Source organism: Panthera uncia, chromosome F1 (genome assembly GCF_023721935.1).
Source record: "Panthera uncia isolate 11264 chromosome F1, Puncia_PCG_1.0, whole genome shotgun sequence".
NCBI classification, from domain to species: Eukaryota; Metazoa; Chordata; class Mammalia; order Carnivora; family Felidae; genus Panthera; species Panthera uncia.
Window position 1 is genome coordinate 17,151,302 of NC_064813.1, and position 26,911 is coordinate 17,178,212.

The following is a 26,911-nucleotide window of genomic DNA, read 5'->3' on the forward strand; positions in this document are numbered from 1 at the left end:
ATCAGATTCTGTGCTTAACAAGAGATCCAGGAGAACTGCTTTAAAGTCATGCTGCTGTGTGTTTGTTTTGCTGGGGCTGGAGGGAAGGTGGGACGGCGTTCTCTGTACCCTTCCCATGGCCGGGGCTTATGCTGCCCACAAAGGCTTTCCAAAATTCTTTTCAGTTAGGGCACAAGGGGCCCATCAATGCTAAAGTGTTCTTTCTCCCTCCGTGGCATCTTTACTCTTTTCCTGCCACTTCCTCAGCCCTTCCCAAAGGCAGGTAGACTAGCTGAAAGTTGATTGTCCACCCAGAAAGTTTTTCTCCCCATCCTCCATGATGAAGCCTGACTGGTCATCTGCCTAGGCTCAGGGGTCCTGTTCCCATGCCTGAGCCCCCTAAATTCTCCTGACTATCGCCCTCCTCATCTCTGCTTTCAGAGATCATGCATCTTGGGAACCTTAAAGGAAGGATCCCAAGGGAAATCCTCAGTCCCTCTTAGGGACTAAGCTGGTCCCCTAGGATGATGCTGGGATGTCACAAGAAAGGCTATCATGAGATCCCCTTCAAACGGCGAGGGCTGATTAAATTGTCTCCCCCAGGAAAACAGGAATTCATCTTTGAGACATCTCAAAATAAAGAACTTCTTTGTGGTGGGTAAATTCATAACCTGTGGTAGGCCTGGAGTCCATTCTTCCTTCCTGCTGTGGGGCTCCGAGGCGGGGGAGAGTAGCAAAGTGAGCTCAGCTGCTCTACCAGATGCCCAAGCAGGCTGTGCTTCCGGTGAGGGAGAGCCAGGCTGCACCTGCCCTATGCCCTGCACGTACATCAGCCTGGGCTTCGAGTCCAAGCACGGAGCTATTGACTCAGCTGATCAATTTCCGAGTCACAGGCAGCCAGGACCATGAAAAATGACTCTGTTGCCCATCACCCCGCCCCATCTGGGCATGGCTAATGCAAACGCAACAATTTTCCATTTAGAGATTGCTCCTAAGCTTCTCTTTGTCCTTCTGCCTCCCAAACGTAGGCGGTCCCACATTAACCCTCTGCTCTTCTCTCTCCCTCTCTTTGCTTCCTCTCAGAGCCCAGGCACTCCCTCAGCCTCAACTCCCACTTCTACAGAGATGAATTCTCAAGATTCCCCATTCCTGGGTCTCCACCCACGCTGTACACTCGAATGATTCTAGCTGGACATTCCTGCCTGATGGCCCGGTAATTATTACCCTTAAACTTGAGATGGCTAAAAGCAAACCATCCTCTTCCTACGTACTCCCTCTACCCCCAACCGTGTTGTTTTCCATGCTGTAGCTCTCATTCTTGAGACTGGCTCCCAGGCCCTAACGGTCATCACTTACACACTACTGGGACAAATCAGTCCTGAAGGCCTTGCCTTTCAAAGAATTCCTGTCCTTCTCTCACTTTCTGTTCCCAGTGTTGCCACCTTTATTCAGACCCTGTTTCTATGAAACTGGGTACTTATGATAGCCTCAGTTTGGGACACCTCAGTCCTTGCCCAGGGCCTGTGGGTCTCAGTCCAAGCTGCACAATGGAATCACTCAGGTGCTGGTCATCTGAAAGGCTACTCAGGTGATTCTAACACACATCCAGGGTCGAAGACGGCTGCTCCAGCCAAGCTCTACTGTTCGCCAGGTGGCATACCCTCTGTCCACTCCGTCCCCTGTGATTGGGCCCCTCGTCTTCCTTCTGCCTAAGGTGACCTCCGCTTTTCTCTCCAACTACAGAAATGCTCTTTATTTTTCCAGGCCTGGCCCAAATCTCACCTCCTGTTTGGAACTTTCTGGATCCCTCCCCAAAACTCCTGAGGCACTTACCCGTAGTACACTCATAATATACATCTTGCCCTTCCTTGTGTGGTGGTCTGCGATCTTGTTATGTCCCCTTTATCTACTGTCCCCTCCTTGAAAGACCAAAGCCACTGTTTGGACCACCTGACTGGGAGCCAGAAGAACTAACTTTGCATTCTGACACCTCATGAATAAAACTCTGGCTATGAAACGTTGGGTAGGGTATTTAAAATCTCAGTCTTCTGTTCTGCAAAATGGGAATATGACTCCTAACTATTTCATAGAAGTACTGCTAATAATTATCGCTAGTCTAACAATTTTTGCCTTTCATGTTGTTTAACGATAGCTTGGACCCATTAACGACTTAATAAGTGGATGTTGAATACAGAAACGAATATATTTGAATTTTTATCATAGACTTTTTTACTCCTCCTAAAAACAATTCCAAATTAGAAAATCAATCCACTACAGTGTGACACCTGGGGTCATGGGCCCAGCAACATCCTACAGTGTAGTCAAGCGTGAAGACATCTGCTTTCCTAACCACCCTTGGCACAGGCCCTTGCTGTGACATCTAAACCATGTCCTTTTTGTCAGGTGTCAAAGCCAAGAGCAGGATGTTATAGTTTCAGAGTCTCCATGCAGGCTGGCCTCATGGCTGAATGCAGGCACACGCGCATAGACACACATGGGCACACACACACACACACACACACACAGTTAATAAATCGTGCTGCCCTCTCATGGCTACCTGCATAATCAAGAAAGCCAGCTTCCCTAGCAAACATTCTCAGAGCGGGTATGCCAGGGACAAAGCCTGAGCCTGGAGATCCTGGTCCACACCCGTCTGTAACACATGTTGAAGGGCTCTAAGTACCAAAGATTCCTACTGTCAATGGATAGCAGCCATTCTTTTGCGGGACAGCCACCTAATGAGTTAACAAAATGTATTTTTCAAGAGAAGGCCATTGGGCTGGGGGAATTCTGGAGCAAAGAAAGTTCAAGCTCAGAGAAGCTGAGATCACAGGTCAGACAAAATATCATGTAGAGCAGGGGGCATCTGCCAAGCAACCCCCCAGTGCTCTGCCCCAGCCCCTCCCCAGCCACCTCTTGGTTGTGGCCTTCCCTGGCCTGCATTCCCCAGCCTCTGTGCTCATTTAAATGCTCATTTATGTTTCTGGATGAATAATCCCTGAAAGCAACTAGATTAACAGAGTCCTTTATCCTGACTCACAGCACTTGCGCTCCGAGGAGCACTAAGTAATTAGAAAACATTATCCTATTCATCCCATAAAACCCAGGAGAGGAAGGCAGGCGGCAAGGACTACCACTGCCCCCTTGAAGCAGAGGAACTAGAGGCCTGGATGGGAAGTGAGGTGGCCACAGGCACACTCAGGCAAAAGCAAGGGGCAGAGTGGGCAGAACCCACAGTGCTAGTCACTTGTGGGTGTCAAGGCTGGGCGGCATAGTAAGATGAGCTGGCCTGGGGGCGGAGCAAAGCCAGGGATACTTTCCTTCACCCCTTGATGAGTCCACTAACGCTTTCATTCTATCCTGAATAACTCCAGTACCCCAAGGGGTCAGACAAACCCAGCCCCTTGTGAGAGTTGCTTAGCAGAGGTCCTTAGGCTCTGTCCACAGCGCTCCCACGGGAAGGTGCACAGGACAGTGGAGCCCACAACCCTGAGGTGGCATGGGGCAGCGGTTAGGGTCTTGCCTGCAAAGTTCACATTTGAGGTCTACAGCCGTCACTGCCAGCTGTGAGAATGTAGGCAGATGACTTCACTTCCTTTAGTTTTTCCATCAAAATAAAGCAACCAACAAGAGGATCCCCTAAGCTAATACATGGAAAGCACTTAGAATAGTCCTGTGATGAGGTGAACATTCAAAACACATGTTCATTCATTTTACTGTTCTTGCCTGGCCCCGGCTGCTCACCTGGAATGACTAGTCTCGAAGCAAAGCTGCCCAAGCCCCAGCATCTCTCGCTGGAAGAGCTGATGTGATGAATGGCCCCAGGAGCCCTGCTGGGAAGAGACTAGTTTCTCCTGTGTTTCCCTCTTGCCATCCCTCTCCTCCCGCCCCTCCCCATTATCAAAACCAGTGTTCAGACAAGGATAGGTTCTCCTTACTTGCCCTGGTGGGTCCCAATGCAGCTGAGTGTGTTTTCCTCCTAAGCCTTCCCATTTCCACGTGGTCATAGGGAAAAACCACTGCTGAAAAAGCCCCAGCCCGGACAGAAAGCAGGGCCTGCCTGGCAGGTGATTTCCCTGTAGTCTTTCCAGGATCACCCCACTAACTGACACGTTTCTGCCCCAAAAGGGGAATCAGACTAGTGTTCTTCTAAGAGGAAGAGAGGCCAGAGTTCTCTCTCTTCCCTACCATGAGAGCACACAGCAAGCCAGGAAGAGAGTCCTCGCTAGGAATTGAATCAGCTATCACCTTGATATTGGACACCGACCCTCCAAAAACTGTGAGAGCCAAATTCCTGTTGGTTAAGTCTCCTGGTCTTCAGTATTTTGTTATGGCAGCCTGAGCAGACTATCACGCCTCTGCATCCACCATTCATTCATCCTACAACCTCCTCCAGGACACTGTCCCAGCCTGGCAGTGTGCTCAGGGCTCAGACGCTAACAAGGTGCTGACAAATAAGTAAAGGAAGTAGATGCATAAATAGATTGGTATGTTCATTAAGTATTTGAAAAGACATAATGCAATAAGGGGCCAAATAGAGCTATTTTGCAATAGGAACAGGATGCAATAGGTTTTAGTTTCAACAAAGCTTCCAGAGGTAGTGGGGTCTGGGCCCGGGGTACCTTGTAGGACAAAGTTTCCTGCCTGGAGCAGGACAGAGGACCATGTCTCAATCAGGGAGAAAGTAGATATCCTTCTTTTGCTCTCATTGCAGGTTCTAGAAGACTGTAGCTTTGACGCTGGTTTAAATGACATCACTAGCACTTTGAGGATCTTTCCTCAGCATCCAGGTCGATTCCCACATCTTCTGTGGAGACTTCCAGAGACCATGTGCCACACCAAGCAGGACTTGGCAATCGGCTAACTCAACCCTCTCATTTTACAGATTGAGGAAACCGGTTCAGCAAGGATACGTGACCTGGATTTCAAGCTGTCTTCTCAGTCGTAGCTGCCTTCACTGCACTTGCTTTATGCATCCCAGACGTGCAACAAGGCAGACTCCACCTCATCTCCCGGGGCTCAATTCAAATGTCACCTCAGCAGGGAGACCTTTCCTGACCACTCTGGCTAAAGCAGCACCCCCCCCCCCCGCATCTCCCAACATACCAGTTAGACTCTAACACACTGTCCTATTTCCTTGTTTTCATAGCACTTTTCAGTATGTAAAATAATCTTATTTGACTCTCTCTTTATTTCCTCTCTCCTTGAGTTAGAATGTAAGCTGCTTGAGGGCAGATTGGCACGTAGTGAGTGCTCAATAAACACTTGTGGACACACCGAGCTGTGATCGTAGCAGCTCGTAGCCAGACACACCCTGGCTGTGTTTCCCGCCCCCCCCCCCCCCGACTCCTGCCAGAGACTTTACACCAGATGGATGTGCCCACATGCCACCTGGCTGCCTCTCTTCTGACTCTCACTTGAAGCAACCTGACTGTAGTACTGCTCCTAAAGATACCTTGGCTGCTGTCCATTCTGCTCTTGCATTCACTGGCTCCAACGTCCAGCTTCGCCTTCCCCTCCAGGTCTCTTTTTTTTTATTTTTATTTTTTAATCTTTATTTTTGAGAAAGAGAGAGACAGAGACAGAGTATGAGTGGGGGAGGGGCAGAGAGAGAGGGAGACACAGAATCTGAAGCAGGCTCCAGGCTCTGAGCTGTCAGCACAGAGCCTGATGCAGGGCTTGGACTCACGAACTGCAAGATGGTGACCTGAGCTGAAGTCGGAGGCTTAACCGACTGAGCCACCCAGGTGCCCCTTCCCCTCCAGGTCTCTTACAACAGCCGCATCCCACCTCAGCGCCAGCCTGAATCTGTCTTCTACACTGAGGAACAAGCCTCGTCTTTCCTCCTTAGCTCCCCACGCTCCTCCTACACACACCATCTGAGGGCAGACCTCTCTATCCCTCTCCAGCCCCACTCTCAGACCCACCAGCTGCCACTCCAGTCGGATGTGCCTTTCCCCTCTTATGCAATCACAGAATAACAGTGGACGTGGCATCAAGATTTATCTTTAAACTCAATTATGAGCACTGACCTGCTGCACCCACCATATGAACCTGGTTTCCAGAGGTAGGGCCACTCCTTTTATTCACTGGCCCCAGAACCATAGAGCCAGCCTCACTCCCACCACATGATCTTGGCTCACCTGCCAAGGGACTGGTTGATTCTCCTCCCCTGTCACTTCTGGTTTCAGTCCTCGTGCTGGGCTGCTCTCGCTCCCAGCCTCCTGGGCCTCTCCCTGGCCGTGGAGAGCTTCATTTTCTCAATGTGTGTTTCCTGGTCATTCCCTCCTCCTCTTTCCCTTTACCTGGTTTGAACTGTGAATAATTCATGTGTTTCCATGATCCTGCCACGTTTTATTTTTTCTCCCTCATGAATCAAATCCCTGAGACACAGTTTATTTTCTCAACATCTTCTGGTCTGGGATGCTGACAGGGGCAGGGTTTATTCCTGTAGGTCATGAGTGGAGGCCAACACTTCCGCCTGCTTATGAACCAGTTATCATTTTTCCTATTCTGCTCTTCTCGTGTATTTTAAGAGGTATGTTTTTGTATACTATCGCATGGTTGGATAGGTAGATAAACAAATTGATAGTTACATAAATAAATAGATGCACAAATAGACATAATTATTTCCCCATTGAGTTTGCTCAATCACCTTTCTTATTTATTTCAAGTTTCTGGGAGGAAAGTGGTGGGTGCTTTTTTGACTGTGGTCCTCATACACACTGGATGCCTTACCCCAATTTGTAACCCCTCTTCTGAAGAGTAATCCCCATAAGGACCCTCAAAATATCTCAGCTCTTATCTAGAGTCTATCAGGGTGTCATCTCCATTCACTTAGCCTCTAAATATGTACTGAGGGCTTCCTATGCACCAGGGACTGGGCAGGACCCTTGGAACACAACAAGAACAAAATAAATTCTATCCCTGATCTTTTGGAGCTTACCCTACTATCCCACACTACTGGGAAACTGGATACTAATTAAGCCTATGTGTGTACATATACATATACGTGTGTATGTGTACATGTGTAAACATATGTATATTTTATACATATAATATACATCTATTTCTCAACTGATAAATTTGATGTTTATAAAAAATTAATATTTTATTTTTAATATTTTGGTCACATTTGATAAAAATGTGTTAGATGTATAAAGAATATATATATATATATATATATTCCTAAGCTGATAAATTCTAAACCTGCTAAAAATAAGGAAATTGTGACCATAAAGTCAAGGAAGCAGTTGAAGCAGTTATCTCTGGTGGAGGGAAGGGTTTATGATCAGGAAGAGACACACAGGGTGTCCTTGTAGTTTTAGTGATGTTCTATTGCTCGACCTGGAGGGTGGTTACAGGGAACTTGAATAATTGTTACTGATTAAATTTTATGTTTAGGTTTTATGTACACTTCTGTGTATATGTTACATTTTACAACTTGAAAACTCTAAATGATAGAAACTTACAAGTTTCCACAAGAACACCTGGCCTGCTCTGGGGACCCAGAAATGGCTGCCGGGAGGAAGGAGTATCTGAATTGAGATTTGCAGATGAAGATGAGCCAGGCCGTCAACAAAACTTGGCCACGGCTTTGCTGCGTGTCTCCTCTAGAATGCATGTTTCATGAGCTCAGGGGTCTTTGTCACTGCGTGATATTCAGAAGCAAGGACAGTTCCCAGAACATTGATGTCTCTTACCTGAGTACTCTTCGATGCGTTTGTTTCTGCATTCCAGATGCATCATGGACATGGAAGTGGAGTGAGGGAAGAAAGCATCTGAGGTGCCAAGTACATAAAAAATGCAATGAGGACAAAAAGCTTAGAGTGTTTAGAAGCCACCCTGAGGATCCCAGCACTTCTGTCATAGAATGGCCAAGGAAATGAAGCAGAAAATGGGTTATTTAAATGATAGTAAATATGATGAAAGAAAACATATAAAAAGTTACTAGTGCTATCGGGCATGCTAAAACACCAATCTTCAAAAATTACCCAGGAATAAATGGCCAAACCAATGCCAGCCAACTAATCTTTACTCAAACAGGATAATATGAGCTTTTAAAGCACAGAGGAAAATGTGAAATTATAACAAAGCCTGGCCATTTTTTTAAATATTCTTATTTTTCCAAAATAATTTAGATGATAGCGCGATGTGAAATCCTTCAAAGCAATAGCTGTTTTTCAGTGAAGTAAATCTGATACACAAATAACCCTTGATTATAGGCAAATCAACAGAGAGGTGGAGGAAGGCAGGCCTGAGGAAATCGGCTTGAATGGGCCCCAATGTGGCATGTAAGAAGTGACAGCCAAGCAAAAATAAGGGCATGAAGAGGCCACAGATCTACACTACACTGAAATGAAGATCCTTTCCCCCACACAACTCAAAGATAACTCTAGAGGAAGGGACCAGGTCATGATAAGGGACCTGCTTAAAGAATGACAAAGGAACTCTAAAGATAGCTTGACCCTATTGTCTACTAACCAGTCTATATGGGGTCAAGAAATGGTGAATTTTTTTTTCCAGGGAGTCATATATTGCCCAGAAATTTTGGATCTATGAGATTTTTGGTAAAAATCCCAAATCTCTGCATAGTAACTTCCAATGAGTACAATTTTCACAACAGTATTTAGAGTTAGCCACGTGCACCTGGTTAAAATCACAACAGAGACTAAACCAAATCTATGTTTTTACTGAGGTGAAGGTCTCTACAACTCACAAGATGCGACAGTGATGAAACATTCAGAGGGCAGCGACGACCCAGCACATCCTAATGGAAAGAAATCTGGCTGGTCCTGGCTTTACCACTAATTTGCTATGAGTCTTGTTTACTCTGGCCTCAGTCTTTTTGTTGATAAAATAAGAAAGTTGAATTAGAGGCTTTCTAAGATTTCTCTAAATTCTAGGTAACAGATATCGCAAAAGTCCTGAGGTGCTGAGTCTGGCATTTTTGATTAACCAGTATGAGTGGCACAGAGTAAATAGTAAAGGGAGATATAAAATGGAGATCAAAAAGGTAACTAAGATTTTGTTGATCATGGTAAAACATTTTAATTTTATTTTAAGTGTGAGGGAGATCAACGGAGGATTTTAAGACAGGGAAAAAAACCATCTGATTTAAATTTTCAATAGATCACTTTAGTTTTGGGTACAGATTGGCTCCAGGAGAAGAGTGGACACAGGAATACCAGCTGGAGGCTTTTCCAGTGGTCCAAGTGAGAACATTTGTAGTAAAGGAAGGATTTGAAAAATTCCTTAGAGATAGAGTCAACAGCACTTGCTGATGGATTGAAAATGGAGTGGTGAGTGAGGACACAGGGGAATGAATGATGACTTAAGAGTTTTGTCACTTGAGCTAGTAGCTAGGTGTAGTGCCTTTGGCTGAGAAAAGAGACACCAGAAGAAACATCAATGAATCAAGAATTCTCTTTGCACATATTAAGATAGAGGGCTTTATAAAGTATCAAAGTAGAGATACCAGGTAGACTTCTGGGTTCTATAAGCTGGGTTCCAAAAAAATGTCAGAGCTAAAGGCATGGATTTGGTTAGCCATTGGTGTACGAGTGGTATAACTCGAACCAATGAGTTACACCTGAGGTGAAAGCGGGGCCGGAGAAGAGAGGCCCATGGCTGAATGCTACAGCTCTCCACATTTAGAGATTGAGTACAGAAAGAGAAGCCAGCAAAGGCCCTTTGAAACAGAGGGAAAACCTAAGAAGTGCAAGTCCCCAAAGCCAAGGGAAGATCACGGTTTAAGGAAAGGAATAATTGCCCAATGATGCTGAGAGGTCAAGTACAAAGTAACAGACATGATGATGAGCTCTGACAACATAAGGTCACTGTGCCTTCCATCTCTCAGGAGTTGTGGGGGTGGAAGCCTGACTGGATGAAGAGAGAATAGAGGTGAGAATTGAGAGCAGCAAGGCTTTTGGTAAGTTTTGCTGTCAATGAGAGCTGAATAATAGAGCGGAAACCGGAAGGAGAGTAGAATCAGGAGGAGCTTCATGTTTTTTAAGGTCGGAGATAACAGAGCACATTTACATGCTTATTGGAAAATGAAGTAGTGAGGGAGAAACTGGAGATTCAAGAAAGAGGCAGTGATAACAGCAGGAACAAAGTCTTCAGGAAGCATGAGGCAATGAGGTCCAGAACACAGAGGGGGCCGGCCTTTGCACAGAGCAGGGGCATTGCATCCAAGAATGAGGAGGGGAGACCAAGAGGATGGCCACAGTGACAGCAAAAGGTGTGGTCAGTGGCAGGAAGGTGAGGGAGTTCCTGGCTGCAAAATACCAGTAAGGTCATCATCTGGAAGAAACTAAAAAGGGAGTAGGCAGTCTTTGGAGAAAGGAGATGTAAACTTGTCATTTGGGACAGTGGAAAGTAAGCACACTAGGAAAGAGTCGTGGAACTGCCAGACTGTTTTCCATATTCCCTTGAGATCTACCATCATAACTGTGAAGCAACAACAGTCCACACAACTATTTTTCTCCAAGGTGTAAGCATGAACACTAGGTGAGTTTAACCAGCTTGGAGTTTTGTCGGGACACAAAGTCCAGAAACGTTTTTGCAAGAGGCTAAGGACAAAGACACAGGACCGCATCTAAGCCTGGTAACATGAGGCAATGGATAGTGAAAAAAAAAGAGGCAGGGCCAGGGGCTTGGAGATGTCAATGCAATTCTGTAATTGCTGTGTCTGGAGCACGAGAGCAAAAGAAAGAGATGAGTGGCCGGAGTCAGGAAGCTTGAGAGCAGGACTGTGGAGAAAGTGTAGGTAACGGCACTGTCAAGGGCAAGGGCACGGTTGTGTAAGTGGGTGGGCATCTGACGCCGTCATCAAAGTTAGAGAGAGCCACTCCCTGCTCTCCTGACTTGCGTATCGCCTATCCTTACAAATGACCAGAGAGGTAGCTTCCTAACGGCATGATTGAAAGGACACTTCAGGAGCCCCATCGCCCAAAATATCCCTACAGAGGCATGTAGCTGGCTTCTGACATTCTGCTATTAAAGCTTCCTTAATTCCTTTCCTTCTGCTTTCCATAAGTGCCACCACCTAACCTATTAATTCATTATCAATCATTTATGCATAGGTGTGATTTAGTGGCTCAGAGCCTTTCAAGTAAGACAGTAGCTGGCTGCAATCAGATTTTAGTAGGCTGTAGGGCATGGCTTTTAAGAAAGAATTTGAATAGGAGCTCTACAAAGGGAGAAGGGGGTTTGGATACAAGTGTCTGTGGAGTACCTACTATGCGCTCAGCTCTGCTCCAAGAGTTTTGCCTATGTGGTATTTGAGATGCCATTGTCTCCTCCTATTTACGCAATAGGAGGGCTTAGAGAGAAATCTCTGTCATTTGCCCAAACCCCACAGCTAATGAGTGTTGAGGCAGTGTCTGAAGTCAGAGCTGCAGAGCCCGGGAAGGGTGTTCGGACAGGAGGGAGAGGCATTTAAAAGGAGAAAGGCAAGGGCCCTGACATACATCTTGGCAATCCTCACAGCCCTAGTCTCCCAGCTCCCTTCTTAAGGACCTTGAACTGTGTGTGGCTGTTGTTTCACTTCCCATATGAGGTTATTCCTTGATGAGTTTTTCCTCCCTTCCGGATTTTTTAAATAATAACTTACATTTTTATCAGGTGCTCAGCCACAGTATAAATAACCCCATTTGAATTGCTGACACACAAATCAATAGGGAAGCCCTTTCCCGGACTGGAGCCCCGGAATGGGAGCCTTCCAGCCACATCCTCTTTCCAGAAGAGAAGGAGTTGACGAAACAGAACAGACAATTTTCTTAAACAAGCCACAGCTAAAGGAAACAGAATGAGCATTCAAGGTTTCTGGTCTCAGGACTTTTCTTTCTTTCATTCTCTAGTCCTCATTCTCACTCAACAATCTCGCCTTCAGCCTCTGTATTAGCAACTGGAATGGTGTCATTTCTACGGGAGGAGGTGCAGAAAGCAGCATGGATGGCTGAGAGTCTGGCCTCATGTTTCTAAAATGAGAGCAGTATGGCATCCCCCAATTCTGTCAGCGATGAGGGGTCTAGCAGCCCCATCCACCCCCCCCCAAGTCCCCACCATCACTCTCTGCCCTGGAGAGCTTGTAGGAAAGGATATGGTTATTAGAAAAGAACGTCACAATGGCAAATAAAATTTGGTTAGGCTGTGCCTTTAGATATCTGATGAAAGAGGCAACAAGCTTACATCCTCCAACGTGGCTTAAAAGGTCAGACCTAGAGCACCTACGCAGCTGGCCGTTCTCCCCATGGATATCCTGACAGGAGCCCCAAATCCCAATCTCCTTCTTCAGTAGCATCTCCCACTGTGCCAGCACAACGATCCAATGATCCTGTGTTCCAGCTACATCCCACCTCTCAGCTACCTCCTGACATGCCCTTTCTCTGACCTCAGCCTTAGCATATGCTGTTCGTTCTCTGGTTAATGGGGTACCCCAAGCAATGCCTCCGCCCCATCCCCTCACCCTCATAATGACTAACAAGACACTATGTTCTGAGGTAGTTACCTGTCTTTGTGACTTCCCCTCCACCCTGACCAGGTTGAGATGTTCTCAGAGACAGGGAGCCACATCTCTTTCAATTCCAGCCATTAAGGAAATGCCTGTCTCAGAGTGGGTCTTTAGTAATGGCTTGCAGAAACAGAGAATACTGGATGAAAACCCATTCATTCATTCATTTAACCAACTTAGTAAACACAGTGTTCCAGGCTAGGAACCCAACTGTGAATAAGACAAAGTTCTTATTCTCACAGAGTATGCATTCTATTGGAAGGAGACAAACAGCAAGAAAATAATCAAGTATTATGCTGGCTGGTGATAAGCATGATAAATAGAAACAAAATGGTAGAGTGACAGGGAGAGCTATTTTCTTCCTTTATTTTTTAACCTCTCCCTAGTTTCCCTACCTCCCAGCCATTGGCAACCACTTTGCTACTCCCTGTTTCTATGAGTTCAACGTTTTTTGAGTTGGGGTTTTATTTTTGGTTGTTTTTTTTTTGTTTTTTGTTTTTTTAGATTTCATAAATAAGTGATACTATGCACTATTTGTCTTTCCCTGTCTGGCTTATTTCACTTAGCATAATATCCTCCAGGTTCATCCATGTTGTCACAAATGACAGGATTTTCTTCTTCTTTAAGGCTGAATAATATTCCTCTGTGTGTGTGTGTGTGTGTGTGTGTGTGTGTGTGTGTGTGTGTGTATTTCTTCTTTATCCTTTCATCTATCAACAGATGCCTAGGTTGTTTCCATACCTTGGGTATTGTGAATAATGCTGCTGTGAACATGAGCGTGTGATTATCTCTTTGAGATACCGATTTAATTTCCTCTGGATATATACCTAGAAGTAGAATTGCTGGCTCATATGGTAATTCTATTTTTAATTCCTTAAGGAACCTCCATACTGTTTTCCATAATGGCTGCACCAAGCTACACTCCCACCAACAGTGCACAGGGCTCCCTTTTCTCCACTCCTCACCAGCACTCGCTGCCTCTTATCTTTCTGATGATAGCCATTATAACAGGTGTGAGGTGATATCTCCTTGTAGTTTCGATTTGCATTTCCCTGATGATGAGTGATGTTGAGCATCTTTTATGTACGTGTTAGCCATCTGTACGTCTTCCTGAGAAAAAATGTCTGTTTAGGTCCTTGGCCCATTTTTAATTGGGTTATTTCTTTTTCTGCTATTGCGCTGTAGGAGTTCCCTGAGTATTTTGGATATTAACCCCGTACTGAATGTATGGTTTGCGATAATTTGATCCTATTCCATAGATTGCCACTTCATGTCGTTGATGGTTTCCTTTGCTCTGCAAAGCTTTTCAGCTTTTTGTAATCCCACTTGTTTGTTTTTGCTTTTGTTGCCTTTGCTTTTGGTGTCAAGGAGGGCTATTTTAGATACAATTATTAGTGCGGGCTTCTCTGTGGAGGCAACATTTAAGGCTACTTGCCTGGTGGACACAGGCTCTAAGTTCTTTTGCTGGTGGGAGCTGGTCCCCGCAGTGGCTGTCATGAGTGACTCAGGTTCCCAAGATGGCTGGCTGGCAGAGGCAGGAGAGCCAAGATGATCTGGTACACAGACAGGAAACTTGGCTGGCACAGCATTAAGCATTAATCTACCGAGGGAGTTATTCCAGAACACATTTGAGAACTGAAAGGACTTGAGAACCTGGTGCCAAAGCCTTTAAGGGATACCCCAAGCCCTGTCCAGTTCCCATGAGATGCCGCAGAGCTCATGGAAGATGATTTTTGTCCTCTGGGCATCTGGGCAGAGGATCTTCTCGATCTTTGTGATTTCAATTACCAGCCCAATCACAGCACAACAGAGAGGGCTATAAAATGATTAAACCCAAAGTGTAAGATTCAGGATCTCAATTCTGTCATTTACCACCTGTGCTATATTGGGCAAGCCACTGAAACTCTGTAGTAATTTTCCCATCTGTAAAATGGGAGTAATGAATAAGAGTCATTGTGTCAACCTTCACAAAGGGTTGTGCAGGCCAAATATATTAATATATCATAGTCCTATGAAATTATGAAGCACAACTACAGTGTAAGAAATTATTGCTACTGGGGAGAGGTAATCAACATTTACTGAATACGTGTAAAGTATACTCTAGATGTTACCTTATTAAATTTTCACAAAAATTCCTAAGAGGTGTTATCTTCCTTACATTAGAGTCAAGGAAATAGAGGCTCAGAGAAATTAAGTGCCTTCTCTAAGGGGGCAGAGCTAGGCAGAGCCAGAGTCTAAGCTCAGGTCCACTATCTTCAGAACAGATACCCTTTTGGGGTGCCTGGGGGACTCAGTCAGTTAAGCATCCGACTCTTGGTTTCAGCTCAGGTCATGATCTCAACAGTTTGTGAGATCGAGCCCCATGTCCGCCTCTGTGCTGACAGAGCTGCCCCTCCCTACGCAAGCAATCTCTCTCTCTCCTCTCTCTCATAAACAAGTGAATAAACATTAAAAAAAAAGAACTGATACCCACTGATACCCTTTCTCCCTCACTCTGTGTCTTCCTGCCTATGGATGGTTGGCCCAAGCTTGGGATAGAGTCTCGGCCCTGAATCACCTCACCCAAAGCTGGGATGTGCATTCGCCCCAAGTTCTGGCTCAGCCTCAATGCGAGACCTAAACGCCAGCCTCTAACCAAGCCCACATCGGGGTGCTCAGGCCTCCCCTGTCCCCAGTGCTTCTGTTCCAAAATGAACCTGCCTGTTGGCTCAGTCTGCCACAGGCTCCGGCACATTTCGGGTGTGGGGGAGGCTCTTAAGCATCTCACAGCCCACCCACCCCTTGGGCCAACATTCTTCCACCATGCCCACCTCTGACTACAGAGCAGAGATCTAGCTGGGCGACACCGAGCTGCCCTATGCCCCCGGCCAACACTACCTGCCTCCCCTGTAACCCTCGGTGGTCCGGGCCACCACTGGTGTTCAGTCTGCATCCCCACAGCTGAACAAGAAGGCTCGACAGGAACAGATCAGACTTTGCTGCATCGGCCTACCGTACTCCCTCCCAGCTGGACCGATCGTTCAAGAATCCATTACAGGAGTTTCATCCTGTACAGTGGCAGCACAGAGCTGAAAGAAGTAGCCCACAAGTGAATGGGTAGTTACAACTGTGGCCCAGATAATCCCCAAAGTGGAGAAACCACAAAGTGAATGAGGCTTTTGTGGATAGATGAGAATTGACACCACCTTCCCCACCTTGTGAGATTGGATGAAGGAAAATGCATTTAAGAAAACTCACTTGCCTTGAAGCTGGATTCTTTTCTCATCCTGAAGGAGTTAGATGAGGCTTTGTTGAAAAAACAGAATGACTCCCCAAAGGAGGGGGAGTAGACGAAGTGACAACACCAAGCCCCCGAGAGAAATAGTGACTGCTTTGGTCTTATTTTTAAACCAACCTTTGTGATTCAGACCAAGCTTGTGAGGACTATGATTCTCCAGTTTTTCGCATCTGTCTCTGGCAGCGGGGAACCCGGGCGGTGTCTGAGTGACGCCCAGCACAGCATGGTAATTAAGTGCACAGAGCTCTTGGGTTCAAATCCTGGCTCGGCCATTTATTGCAGGTCTCCGGGCAAATTAAACAATCTCTCTGTGCCTTAGTTTTTCCATCTGTAAAAGGGGGATAATAATAGTACCTCACTCAAAAAGTGACTGTCCAGATTTAGAAAGTTCCTACGTGTGAAGGACTTAAATCTTTGCCCTGCGGTCGTTTTTATCGTGTAGGTGTTAGCAACTATTAGGCTACTGAAAAATCGACAGGGAGCATTTTTTGGATCCCGCTGGTGATTTATGAACCCAGGAGATCCTGGAAGCAGATCTTGGGTAACCGCTCCCCACAATTCCTACCTCATCATCTGCAAAGTCTGCTCAAGCCAACTGCTGAGTATAACTCTGGGGTAAGACATAAACGTTCAGAAATGAAAAGGCTCTTTCCCTTCCTAGCAGCCTTTCACCATGGGCAAATAATCCCGTTAGCAACATTTGACCTTAAGAACTTAAAAGGAAAAGGGCAAACATTTCAAGGAGCAGGAGTGGGGTCTCCTCCCAGGTTTTCTCCCCTCCGCCCGTGGCAGAGCTGGGATGTCAGGTGGGATCCCTGGCCTGTCAAATGTGGTCTCCACGGGCCCAGAGAGAGAGAGAGAGAGAGCACTTCATTACTGTTCACTGTCTCCTGGGCTCCAGCCACAGAGAAGTGCTGCAGGAGGCTGGGAGGGGACCCCGGTGGAGTCAGAGGGAGGAGGCTGCCAGGGAAGCCATGCAAGGCCTTCTCTAGTGACTTGACTTTTTTTTCCCTCCCAGTCTCCAAGGATGGCTGCCTGAGCCTTTCATTCTCACGAAATTAAGCTGATAAAACACAACTGAAAAGGGGGCGGGGGTGGGGAGGAGCGTATGGCATCCTCTTACTCTGCATTTTAATAACTCTTGCACGGCCTCAGACCATTTTTAATAAGAGATTGACAGATATCGGTCTCCTCCCCACCCCCACTCAACACATATCAGGGTCCGGATCAACGGCACCCTTTCATCTCCTCCAGAATATTCCATTTGGTCCCTCCCTTGGATGGAGGGTGACCCAGGAATGAAACCCATGCTGTTGGCATGATTTGCTGACCTCGTGAGGGTCAAGTGTGGAAAGGCACCCCTAGGAACCCAAAGATACTCCCTGGGGAGCTATACTCCACGTGGGCAGCATGTCTGTCTCTGAGCTTTCCAGGAAGCTTGTCATAGGAACACAGACAGGCCCCACTCCAGGGGCGATGTATTCGGTCAGTCAACCTGCCCCTGAGCGGCTGCCTCGGGCACTCGGGCCCAGGGGCCTGTGCAAGACTGAGGAGAGCTGGTAACGAGATGAAAAGAAGGAAGCGTTCAAGTCACTGCCCGTCTTCCCACTGCACTTGTTGTACAACCAAGTGTCAGCCACCTCCCCTGCCCCCTGGGGAGAATATATGTCAAAGTAGCCGCATGACCCCTGCCGTCTACCCTCAAAACACACCTTTTCTGCCATAGACACTCCATCAAGAGAGAACCGTATGGGCTGAAGCCCCTCGATGTGCTAAGGGCCATTAGGAGCCTTCATGTAGAAAATGACATCTCATTTAACCCACACAGAAATTCTCAGAGGTAGGAACCTTTGTCCCATTTCATGGGTGAGGAAAGTAAGGCTCAGAGAAGTCAAGTGACTTTCCCAAGGCCACACAGCCAGATTCAAATGCTTGTTTGTCATGGTTTCACTGAACATTTCTGCCAGCCCAGAGTGGGCAGTGATGCGATGCATGCAAGGCAGGCATGGAGGGGAGGGGGGGGCAACGACACGCCAGGTGGGGGGCAGGGCAGCACCGGCTTTGCAGTCTCATCGCTGTATCCCACCTGGAGCTCCGAGGAGCAGAAACCTGGCAGTTTCCGAGGTGGATGAAAAGCCAACCTTCCTCAAATTGTTTTATTTAAAAGCCAGACTCCTGACTGTTTGAAGCCGCTTGATTTTGGCAGTGCTTTTTCCTTTTCTTCTTTTTTTCTCGCTGCTTTTACACAGCCCTCAGAGATAAGGGAAGGCGCAGTTGCTGGGGGCCTTGCTGGCGGGTGCCAGAGGACCTGCCTCTCCCGCCCCGCAGGAGGCCCACACGGGGGCGAGTGGGTGCGCGCACCGCGCTGCCCCCAGCGGGAGAGAGGCAGCGGGCCCCGAACTGCTCTGCACCTGAAGTATAGATACAGATGAAGTCTTTTGCTTTTATAGTGAGTTTCACCGGCATTAAACTTCATTTATATCTCTATAAATATATACGGCTTTGAACGGGAGGCTTTATGGCTAGGTTTATAAGTTCTAGCTCCCTGTGGCACAGGCTAGGTCACCGTGAGGAGACAACCCCTTTATGGACAGCATGGCCTCTGCCCTTTGCGACATGACCATTTGCAGGGTCCTCATCTAGTATTCGGGGCCCTGCCCCTTCTGCCTGCAGGCGCTCTGCTCTGGGGCTGCCCTCTCCCCACCGCCCCCCACCCCCGCCACAGCTGGCCAGGTGGAGGGGCGTGGGGCTGTGGGCCCATTTCCTCTCCGCACCTGTCCTTTTGGTCCGGACTCCACTGCTGACCTGAGTGTAGGCTGGACAGGCTGGCAAAACCCCATTTATTAAGGTATGTGTTTTACAGAAATCCATTTAGATAAACAGACCGTCCACGCAGGTGCAGGCGCTCGGTGGCTACGGGGTTTACGATACTTCACGTGGCAGGCAGAGGCTTCTCTCCGGATACACTCACGGAGATAAATTCAAGGTAATCTATATAAACGCAAGCCTTTGAAATTGCACACCGTCAAAAAATTCAAACAATTACTCTACCCCAGCCAGGAGGTGGCTGTTGGATGTTCTTCTTATGGAAAACAGAATTATAAGGGAAGGGAAAATGTTTCATAAATAAAACTCAGAATGGCAGAAGAATCCGGAGGGAGGGAAAGGCAAGAGAAAAGGAATTCAAATGTTCGTGGTCCCCAGCAGAGTGAGGAATGGGGCTCAAAAATCCAGTGTCTCCTTAAGGCTCAAATTAATTTAATCCAGGACAACTTCCAGGTAATTAATTAATTGGCGAAAGGCATCTTTCAGATATTTATAAATATCAGCCTGCCAAGCTGGTGGTGCTAAAGGACAAGAAAAAATGGCCAACATGTGCTCTTAAAATCAAGGTGATAAAAACAAGGGCCAGCCCAGACCATTAGCACTTGAGGAGAATGTAAAATCCAGGTCAGCCCCGATCATTGTTAGCTTGTTGAAACACAGGTACCCCAGGCTGCACCCAGGCCCCAGACCTCAGGAATTAGCAAGTGGTTCAATCATTCATGCTCTGTGCCAGGTGCTGTCCTGGGCACCACATGTCTGTCCCATTTACTTTTCATAAGAACTCCTTAAAGATGAGATGATGATTTCTATAGGCTTTTTTTAGGGTGGGAGGGTGGAAGAGAGGCTTTTGATGAGGAACCTCAGATTAAGACAGGTTAAGTGATGGCCCAAGAGCACAAGGTCAGACGTGGTGGAGCACGAATTTGAAGCCAAGTTTCCTGGTAATAATGCTCAGGACTTGCTTCTCGCAGAACATGTGGCCCAGGTGGAGGGGGAGGGTGTGGCAGGGGGGCGGAATATGGCTAAACTAGAAGCTGCAGACAACAGGGGAAGAACTTGGGCTCCATTTCAAAAAGATTGGGTTCAAAACCAGTCCTGCCACCGTCTAGCTGTGTGTCCTCAGGCAAGCTATTTAGCCTCTCTGAAGTTAGATTTGTTGCCCTCATCTGCGTGCTCTGTCCGCTATTTCAAGTCAAGTTGTGCAACGACCAGGGTCTCCCTTTCTCCCTGGCTGGAGGAGGTTTGCTTTGCCCACCTTCCCCCTGGGTTATTGTGAGGATTAGATGAGAGAAGGTATGTATGGCATCTGGCACAGAGCCCTTCACACAGTGACCCCCATTTCTTCCCATTGTTGTGAGAATCAAGTGAGCTACTGTATTGCACAGCCTGGTAGAGTGCCTGGACCACTGTGAACACCCCATAAATAGTAATTATTTTTTATTATTATTATTGTTATTATTATTATTAAACTAGGGAAACGAGCATGGGAACTCCTGTATTTAGGTTGAGCTGAACCAACAGCAAGTGAGAAAGGGTTTTATTGAGTTTTGCTATGTGCCTGGTCCTGTGCTGGGCTCTCCCAGCCCTCAGAGAATCAGTAGTCTAGGTGGAGAGGCACCTAGATTTTTACATATAAACATTAGCAATAGGTGGAGAAGCATATGGGAATAGCCCTGTTCTTAACTCATTAAAACTACACTGTATATAAAAAAAAAGATTAGCAATAATGCAAGATGCTTAAGAGGAATCACAATGGAGACATCATTAATTGCCAAATGAATGATAGAAGCAACACAAGAAAGTGGTTAAGGCACAGGCTTTGAACCAGCTCTATCACTTCCTAGCTGTAAAAAGTTGAACAAGTCACCATGCCTCAGTTTCCTCATCTGTAAAATGGGGATAATAGTATACGTCACAGTGTTTTAGCCACTAAATGACACGAAGCATTTGAAGTGTTTATTATTAGTAATAACAGCAAACATTTATTAAGGGTTTTCTCTGTGCCGTGCACTTGGTTGAAGCTCATAGGAAACACTCACTCAATGTTGGCTGGTGTTGTCATTAAGCAATAGAAAGATCCAAGCTGCCAGGGCCCAGAAATGCGAATTTTTAGGTGAAGTAAAATCAAAGACTAAATTCTAGCCCAAAGATGTTGCTAAGCCATTGCGAAACATTAGCCATTCTGGGTTGATACTGTCCTGGGATCAATGGTCTAGGCTTTTCCTTCTTTGTCTCTCTCATATCATACAGTATGATAAAGACACATCCAAATTGGAAGAACCATGAGTTCCTCATGAGTCCTGGTAATAACCTTTTACTGAGTCATAGCTAAAGCATAAGATGTTATTATAAGAGGCAAGTGGAGGTGAGCTTGGCAGTGCCCTGCTCTGAGGGCAGAGGTCCCCTAGAAGATCAGAGCTAAGATCCTTGAGGAAACTGCAATGAGTCTGTTGGCCCATTTGTCGCTGACCCCAGAACTCCTTATCTCATTTTGGAGTCTCACCTTGTAATGCATAAGCTGGGGAGAACCCAGAAATGTGTCCAAGGGTGAGGGATATGTCTCTCACTGTCTCCAGGTATCTTTCTGGGGTAAGATTGGGGCCTTCCGGAGGGGGTATAGAGGAGAGTTTAGGATGCCAGTCTACTTGAACTGCTTCTGTTGTACACTTAACAATGAGGGCCGGAGTACAGGAATCAGACCCAAATGAAAAGGGCGGGGTGAGGGGGGAGTGCACCAACCCCCCCCCCTTAATCCTCCTTGATTTGCCTCAAAGAAGCCATCTGCGTGGTACTCATAAGGGAAGAATTTCAACCCCCGTGGGAGTTACGACCGGACAGTCTCCCTTTCTCATTTGGTTGGAGAGTAAAGCAGGGGCAACTGGCCAGACTTAAAGAAGCATAAAAGGAAGCAACCCAATGTCCATCGATGGCTGAATGGATAAACAAAATGCGGTACATACACACAATGGAATATGATTCAGCTTTAAAAAGGAATGGAGCCTGACACAAGTTACAACATGAATGGACGCTGAAAACATTATGCTAAGTGTTATAAGCTAGTTACGTAAGGACAAATATGGTATAATTCCACTCATAGGAGGTGCCAAAAGTAGTCCAATTAATGAGGACAGAAAGTCGAGTGGTGGCTGCCAGGGGCTGGGGGTGAGGGGGGTGATGAGTTATTGTATAATGGGTATAGAGTTTCAGTTTGGGAAGATGGAAACATTCCGGAGATGAACAGTGGTGATGGTTGTGCAATAATGTAAATGTACTTGATGCCACTGAAGGGTACATTCAGAAATGGCTAAAATGGTAAGTTTTATGTCATGTATACTTTATCACAAGGAACAAAAAAGGGAAAGAGAAGAGGGTAAGGCTCTTTAAACTCCCTTTGCCAACTGACATACTGGGTACTTGCTGTGTTCTAAATAGATCAATACAGGTCTAGTCCAAAGTCATATTTCAAGGTAAAGATGTAGTGATTCTTATATACAGTTGGAAATAGCTTTAAAAACCTATTCCAATTTCCCCTTCCCACTGAACTTGCTCTTATGATGAAATTCCATTGAGGCAGGGAATCTCATCTGATCTTTTTTTAACACAGCCTATAGTTAACCAGGAAAAGGTGCATCTTTACACTTCTCCCAAATCGTCTACTGGAATTGGCTTTGTGGAAATTATTCGGATTCTGAATTTCTGCATGAACTTCTACCTACACGTTAAGAAATCCTCACTGTGACTCTCTTCTAACTTGCCATGGCCCAGCGGGTTAGCAACCTACACTTACTTCGCCCTGAGGGATCCTGGCTGGGACAGCCAACTTGGGAAGGACCCTTCCCATAAATGAGCCAGCTAGGTGTATTCTCTGAGGTAGGCAATCCCAGAAAGCAGCAGACCTTGGACAGAAGGTGCTCAGTTAAGTCTGTCAGTGAAGGAGGGCAGAGTCTATATTTGCCCACTGTGCATGTAAACTGCTCTACCACCTACTTAGACAAATTTTGAGGCCCACTGGAGACTCTGATTTACTGGTTGATCTGCCAGAAACTCTGATCTGTTAGTTGAGGACCTCATACTCAAAGTGTGCACAAAATGCCTCATCTCTGTCCAACATTCCCTGAACATAGAGCTTCTACAGATACAGAGTAGGAGAAAACTAGACAGGCAAGGTGTCAAGACTAATTACATAGGGTGTGTGTGTGTGTGTGTGTGTGTGTGTATTTTTTCCCCACCAAAGTCATCAAAATCTTATAACTTCATTGCTTCTTCATGGCAAAAATAGACGAGAGTCTCTTCATCCTGGCCTATAACCACGGATGGGAGTAGGATGGACATCCCTGGATGAAGCTAGGAGGGTATCGTGGTACATGAGTCACCCCAGTATCTTCTGGTTCTAAAGCCACTCTTAAATAAGGAGAAATAGCAACCTTCTCAGCCAAGACCTTTGTGGATGGAGCTGAATTTCATGGCGTAAGCACTATGACAGTGAATTTCTCTCCATTTCCCTAGTGAGCTCACACAGGTACTCTTTCCTCACCTCACCCCCATCCCCTGGGGGTGCCAAATGGGATGACTTATGACCAGCCACCTGAATGCTAAATTCCAAGTTTTTAATAGAGATTTCAATATCATCTCCATGCACTGTACCATCAAATAAGTGAGGTCAGCTCTGAGGGAGGGACCTGCAGAGGATTCCAGGGTTCCTATTTGGACTTGATTGTGGCTTGCACACACACACACACACACACACACACACACTCACACACTGGAAATGGCCACTTGACTTCCTAAAACCACAACTATAAACTTGGATGAAGAATGCACCCCTCTCCCCACTCTCTCAGCCACCTACCCAGTAACAAAAGACTCAACCCTCTGAAATGTTCTTGTAAAACTCTACTATAATCCACATGACACATCTATTAAATATCACATTAAGCAATGTATTTCCACAGCAAAAAGTAGCAGTGAAAGTCATGGTGAAAGAAGTCAGAAAGTGATGGGGCTGGGGGATGGAAAGATTGATCAGAAAGAAGCACAAGAGAAAGCTTGCATATCTTGTTTGGGGTAGTGGCTAAATGGATGTATTCAATTGTCAAAACTAATATGAATACTTAAGATCAGCACATCTTATTATATGCAAGCTATACCTGAACTAAAAAAATACATATCGGTGGCACTCTCCAGGTAAAAGATAGCAACATACAGTTGTGGAAAATAGGGCAGGATGCCAACCTTTTCTTTCCCTTCACCTTTCTTGATATCTTCTATCTCCCCCAGATCTCAGGGGCAAACCAGCAGAGTCTCCCCTGCTCCATGAATGAGGGCTGAATATGAGAATGCAGCAGCTTTTTCCCCCAAATGCTGGCCAGATGTGAGGGCTGCGGCTGCCAGGGGAGCAGAGGTTTTGTATGTGCGGTGGACTTGTGTCCAGTCACCTACTCTCTTAGAGTTTCTGTAGGTGCTCAGAACCCATCCCTCTCCTGTTCTCTAGTCATCCTCCCCACATTGCGAGCCACAGAGGACTCAGTGTAGCTGCTCCCAGAGAAGGCTGAGGGAAAATGATCAGACATCTGAAACCAAAACATCCATGACAATGTGCCCTGGAAGGGTCCCTTTAACTGGGATTTCTGGGGCAACGTGAGTGTGGCAATCAGTTGCATGACCTCAGTCCAGCCTAGGGGCCACCAGCCTGGAATTCTCTTTCTACAGTAAGTCCAGGGAGCTCTTCACCTGGCTCCTGGCCATCTTCTTGGCTGAGAACCTAAGTACAGAAACACCTTGGGACTCCTGGCTGATTCTCATTCTTCACCAGGGAGAAGTCACTGCTCCACACGGAGTTCACTAAAAGGTCTCAGCTGCAAATCTGTCCACTGGAGAGCAATACATCCCTGCTCTCCCTCACATGAGCATTTCTGCATTTCTCAGGTAATGAAATACTAGGAGACCAGAATTTCTAGTTCCGCTTTTGCTACCCTCTAGCCTAGCACTTTAACTGCCTATGTTTCCCCATTTATTAAATGGGCTCAGTAATGACACTGAGCACTTCTTTCAGAGAGAATTTAAGGGCATTAATGACATAATGACCACTAAGTATGGTGACTTCAGTAATAAATGGTGGCTTTGGATAGGGTCCACTGCAAGGGCATGAATTTCTTTTAAACCTTCAGAGATATGTCATGTAGAAATCTATCCACTTTCTTGTTCAAACTGGAAGATTTCAAGGTTGGCAGGAGTTGGGAGAGTTGAAATATCAATGAGTCAGTGTTGGTTTCTGATGCTTTGCTTTATCTATTTCAATCTCTTTTCCCTACCATTAAAACCTCTGACTTCACTATTTTTCTCACTGCCTTCCACTTCCTACCAATCTAGGGAGATGCTGGGGTTTCTGGATTCAATGGCAAGCATAGTAAAAAGCAAAACAAAACAAAACAAAACAGTGGTGCCATTTTACTCGGGACTATGTCTCTCGCCCAGAAGATTCACCAGCCAGAGGCAGAGAGTATTTTCTTTGGTTTGGAGGAGGGGCCGAGAATGCTGAATTAAAAGCAAAACACAGAGTCACCACCCTAGAGTTCACTGGGTGTTGGGAGGAGTGAAACCACCCCCCACTGACTCTCTCATCTTGAAGAAAGTGACCAAAAGGTTAGATAATTAAAGGACAGTTCAAGACAAGGTTTGCTCTTACTAGAGCCACATCTGTTTAAAATTCCCCTTGGGATGCTGGTTTCATGGAGACATAGACGGCTGAAAGAACTCCCCAACACCACTTGTTGGATGGCCCCACCCAAGCAGCTGTGGGTAAGACTGAAGGACAGCGGATGCAGGCAGATAGTGTCACCAAGGCAAAACCAAGGCAGATGCAGGGACTTGATTGAACATATTTCTGAGGGACAGGAAGTGGAAGAGACAGAGCAGTACCTTCCCCCCAAAACAGTAGCAGTGAAGTTAAAGTAATGATGAGCTCGTTTGTGGAACCTCTCAGTACTGGAGGACATAGCACTACTTCAAGCCTATTTACATCGGGACAGGTCTACCTTCACTTCTGCTTCCCCAGACATAAGGAGACAAACCTTTCTCCTGAGCAATCTTTCACTGGCAGAAAACAGGACAGAACAGACTTTGTCCTCTTTCCAACCACACATAGTCAAAGATGACCAAAAAAAAAAAAAAAAAGTGGAGAGTACATCCTGCCTCCTTGTAAGTGTAGTATAATCCACACTGGCCAACCTCTGTAAAGCTCAAGACACTGACGCTTGCTTACCACCATGAAGTCAGGGGGATCCCAGCCCCCAAAACCACCCCAACCTGATGCTCACCTGTTGCACCTGCCCACTTGCCATGGATTCACACCAGGAGAGAAAGTAAAAGGTCAGAGTGGGCTCTCTCCTCAGCAACAGCCCGGAGATCCTAGGGAAACTGACATTTAAAATGCCACCTCTTCCAAGCTCTCACAGAGGAGCATAACTTTTAACTCTACCCCCGCTCTTAACCCCCTCAGGCTTCCTTTGCAACACTTTCCCTCTGTGGTTTGTCTGGAAAGAGTTAAAGAAGGTGCATGGCTAATTCCCCAAACCCTCCCTCTTATCTACATAGAAAAAGAGCAGCCCTACACGGAGACGCGCAGAAACCCACTGGCAATTTAGCTCAGACCTCACCTATCTTATGCAACAGCACACACACACACACACACACACACACACGCACGCACACACACACCCGAAGGCCAGAGTCCACATCCCCCTTTAATTCAGTAGACACAGTTTTGTGCCTTTCTTTTCCCTACGCAGAACCCGGCTCGACTGGCAGCAGAGAGATAGATGTAACCTTAGTGCCAAGCTCCTTGCAGGAACACAGAGACACACAGGAACCAAAATGCATCTCATAGCTCTCCGTGGTGCTGAAATCACGTTAGCAAGGAAATCGAAGGAGCAAGTGAGCTGGACTTACCCGGCTGAGGGTGGGCGGCAGGGGAGCGAGAGGAGCTTCCTGCGAAGAGAATTCTTGTCTGTGCGAGCTGGAACCAGCTGATGCGCTCACCTAGAGAACCCACCTCTCTCCCTTTTCTTCCCTTCCTCCTTTTCTGGGAGGAAGAGAGGAGGCTCCACGAAAGAAATGAAACCCAGGCTGACAGGGCTAGAGTGGAGGGAGAAAGAGGAGGCAACAAAAATAAGATTAAAAAGTCAGGTGGCTTTACTCCACTAGTGGTAATTCCTTGGGTCAGGGGGGACCCCTCTTCTCTCGCTCTCTGTGTCTGTGCCTTTCTTGGTCTCTGCGTGTTGAGCCAACAGCCTTAGCACAGTAGGTTCCTGCCT